This window comes from Corvus brachyrhynchos, unplaced genomic scaffold (genome assembly GCF_000691975.1).
Source record: "Corvus brachyrhynchos isolate BGI_N302 unplaced genomic scaffold, ASM69197v1 scaffold83, whole genome shotgun sequence".
Classification (NCBI taxonomy): Eukaryota; Metazoa; Chordata; class Aves; order Passeriformes; family Corvidae; genus Corvus; species Corvus brachyrhynchos.
The window spans coordinates 5,464,100-5,468,279 of record NW_008238464.1 but is presented as its reverse complement, the minus strand read 5'-3'; the positions used below and the strand labels follow the sequence as shown (position 1 = coordinate 5,468,279).

Here is a 4,180-nt window from a genome sequence, read left to right as displayed (position 1 = left end):
TAACATCTAATTTTTTTAATACTAAAGATTCTAAAATAATTTAGTCAAAAGAGTTTTGCTTGAGGTGACATGCAAAAGGCACTTCAGACAGATGCTGAAAGTTGTTCAAACCATTGAACAGAGGTAAATTTGAACTTACCTTCAACCTGTAAATAGCAGGGCTCCCAGGAAAGAGCTTAGCAGCTCTGTCAACCCAATATTTTGCTCTTCCATCAGTAATGTCATTATTGCATAGTAACTCTGCAATCTTCAATACAAGATCTTTCTGTGTTGGGTTCAACTCCACAGAACGCTATTTTTCCCCATGCAGACACAGGAGTTTGGGAAAAAAAAAAAAAAGGCAACTTTAACTTACGATCCATGTAGAAAAGGTAAGAGTTACACCCCCACAAACATACCCAGCTATTCAAGTTAGTTGAATCTCTAAACACAGATTATGTGAGAAAAGCCTTTCTACATGCCACCACTAGTTTACAGCACCCAAACAGAAGTGCTGAAATTCAGAACAGCCTAAGAGAAATAATGCAAAAACCATCTCCTCTGCATCTACCACTACCTACTGCTATAAATGGATAGCAGGATTATAAGGACCTCTAGTCTAGACAGGTGCAAAAGCTTTTAAAAAAAATTAAGACACACAGTTTAGTAAGCGTGATAGCACTCTATAGAGTTGTATTGGCACAACTTCTGGGCACATCTTTCTCTCCAAAACCAGAACAAAGGCAATCTGACTGGAAATTTGACATTTATATGGTTGCCTAATCGAAATTAGATTTGTCCCTCCCTTCTGCACCTGCCCTCTTCAAAACCAACCAAACAAAAAGCCACAGTAGGCCTACAGTCTTCTAGTAGCAACTAAACTCCAGTTGTCATCACAGTTTGCATTACGGGATTCTACAACAGTAGTCCAAGCGGCAATGCGTGACTTGGGGAGAATTTAACAGCAAGCAGCACAAAGATCAAGTCCAGAAGAAAAAACAAAGAAGCAACTTCAAAATATACTACAGAAGCAAGCAATATCAAGTGAAGAATCCTCTCTGCAGTGCTTCATGTGCTTTCCATCATCAAATGTATATGACAGTTTTCCCAGAAGCATGTTTTCTTCTATGGGTTTGAGAATGTTCAGCACAGAAAGGTTTTAGAAGTCCATTTAGAAAGGAATAAAGCAGAACATTAGGGGTCAATGTAGTACTTACCTTGTAACACCCAAAAGCTTTTTCTATGTTATCCTCAGCTTCATAAATTTGTCCAAGAAATCTGTGTGCTTTGGGATCTCTCTCTTGTACATTGAGGTATGTGTAGATATATATCTATGAAGGGGAAAAAAAAAAAGTCAGTTACTTGACCAGTATTTTCCACTAACACTCCCCCTCCCACTCAAGCTATAATGGCAACCTAATTTGCCATACAGGACGCACACATATTTTGTTCTAGATGCTTTGGCCAGACCACACAGAAGTATACTCATGTTTTGTTCCAGAGACTTTGTCAGGACCTTTAAGTAAGCAGCAACATGGTTTATACCTGTACAAATGCCACTTACTCACCAGCCAGTATTTCTGTTTACTAATAAAACAAAAGAGGAGTTTGCAAAAATGGTAAGAACTACTTAATACAACGAGCAAAAGAACCAGCCAATTCAGCCAGATAAGTTTTTTCAGTACCACGTAACTAATCTTCTTCTAAGTTATTGTTTTACAGAGATTTAAACAGCACTCAATATCCACATTGACCGCTAGCTTAAAGTGGCATGATACTGATCTTGGTTTCTCTGGTCTACTTCATACAAACATAGTTTTTCTTTTATACCTTAGAGAACAAAAAAACAAATGTCCATCAGTGCATGTTACCTTTTAGCAAGTTCATATTCTTTTATTTCAAAATACAGCTTAGCAAAGAGGAATCCTTTCATCGATTTCTGAAGGAGAAAAACCATGACAAACACACTTTAGACATTTGGTACTTCAAAAGTAATTCCCTAACGAGTGACCTTTCTTTTCAGCAATGCCTAATACTCAGGTGACTGAATCTGACAATTCATTATCAGCTCAAATCCACTCATCATATATAGGGGTTTGTTTCTGAAAGATGTATGTTTAAGAATGAGAAGAATAAAAGTTTTTGGTATGAAAAGGCTACTAGGAAAATCGAGATTACAAGAGAAGAAAGCAACAAGCCTTTATACATATGGTATTTCATATACCACTCATTAAAGAGAGCAGAAGAATAGGGTCACCTACATTTATTTTATTCCTTTGCAATATAGCAAGGAAAAAAGTTATTCTACAAATCAAGAGAGATCTATCATTTAGCCCTACTGTAGTGTACTGTCATTAGACACTACTGTTTAAGTATACTTGAGGAAAAAGCAACTTTTGCCTAAGTCGTTCTCAATTTGCAAAAGAAATGCATTTATGCAGTTGTTTATTTCTGACTAAAATAACTTTAACATACACACTCTATGAGCAAGAGGCAAAACACCTCCAAAGGTATTTTTTGAGAGGTAGAACAAGGAAGTAACAAAGAAGTCAAGCTGGCATAAGCATGATCAGGAGGAAAAGTGAAAGGAGTGAGTTAAAGAACTGACAAATTTACAATCAAAAAGGTAGAAGCAAACCAGACAAATTTAAAGCTTGAGCTCTCAATATCAGTTCAAAACCAGATTTTGCTTTTGAACCAAGAAATACTGGAGCTAGTTACATCTATGATTCCAAAGAAGTATGTACATTTTGAATTCACTTGAATTACAAGTCTCCCTCCCTCTCTCACCACTGTTATTCATGAAAAAATTTAAAAAGCAGTTAAAAATAAAAGCAGGCCTTCTACGATGCCTTGAGTTTCCAGACTGTAGTTTTGAAGCCTGTTATAAAAGGGAAACACTGAAACATGCCAGAGTGGTGGAGCTGCATTTGGCATCTCCTTTTAAACACGGATGAAAAGAAACCTCAAAATAAATGTTCTGCAACTTTATAAGCACCCCCCTCCTTAAATCATCACAACAGGAAAATCAGTAACATTTTCCACCACTGACTGTGCTTATACAATTTTTGTAAGCATTACTTCATTAAAAAAACCCCTAGCAAGTAAATATGAACCAGTTGGTCTTAAGCACAACAGTACAGGATTTGAGTTCAAAACAATTAAACAGCACCTATGATTCTGAGAGTCATACCCTTGACACTGTCTGCTCTAAACAGCACCCAAATGAATTAAGCCACAGAACAACTTTGCTGCTGTCAGGAAAGAGATACAAATAATGACGATGTACACAAGGCCTGCATAAAGGCCCTACTGCATAATGGTAAACATGGATGTATTCATGCTACACAACACAGTGCTGAATATTCTAACTCAAAAAAAAATCAATTCAAGAGCAGTAGAACAGGATCTTTCAGGATTAAGTAGCTCTCATGAATTGCATCAGACTGCTCACTGTGATCCTTTTCCAGATATAATGAAAAATGGTAACAAGTCATGCAGAGTTCCTTATCCTTCTGTCCAGTTACTAAAATACAATAGAAAGATTATTCTCTCCCATTTCTTCCTTTCTTAATACTGCGATAAAAACAAGAATATTATTGACATAGCACATAAAACAAAACTGAAAGTGTTTCACATGTTCCTTGTTTGGATTCTTCTTCTGAAGAAACGAAACTCGAGAATCTTTTCCTGAGAAATAAAACTAGGGAAAAACAGGAACTAAACTCTCACAAAACCGAAGAAGTCTGTACTCAGAGAACTGGTGGACTCCTTAAGACTACACTAGGGCTCACCAGCTGTAAAATACAGGTGCACAGCTCTGGCAAACCACTGCTCCCGCTTAAGGAAAGTGCCTCAGTACGTGAAAGCCCTCGGCCGTTCCTCATAGCTTCCCATGCCTCACTCGATTTAGAGAGACCCTAAGCAAACACGCGCTCAGAAACTCCCAAATACACTATAATTCACAGAATATCAGAACAGTCAGGAATGGAAGAGACCTCTGGAGATCATCTAGTCCAATACCGTCCCAAGGCTCGGTCACCTGGGGCAGGTGATACAGGCGCGTCCCGGTGGGGTTTGAGTGTCTCCAGAAACATATCCCTCCAGAGAAGGATTCTTTTTTCTTTTACCACCACGGATGAGGAGGGACCTGCCCCAGCAGCGATGTGCCGCGCTCGGCGCCGTGAGTCCGCAGAGAGCG

The 4,180-nt window shown here is 38.3% G+C and overlaps 1 protein-coding gene across 1 annotated transcript in view; it reads right to left on the bottom strand.

Moving 5' to 3' along the window:
• The window catches only part of RGPD4 (RANBP2-like and GRIP domain containing 4), a 33,497-nt gene extending 31,579 nt beyond the window's left edge, over nt 1-1,918 (bottom strand). The window contains exons 1-3 of the mRNA XM_017736992.1: nt 1,851-1,918; nt 1,197-1,310; nt 140-292 (exon numbers count right to left, since the gene is read on the bottom strand). The gene's annotated coding sequence lies outside the window, so the exon portion shown is untranslated. The remainder of the gene's footprint in view (nt 1-139; nt 293-1,196; nt 1,311-1,850) is intronic.
• Nucleotides 1,919-4,180: the final 2,262 nt, after the last annotated feature.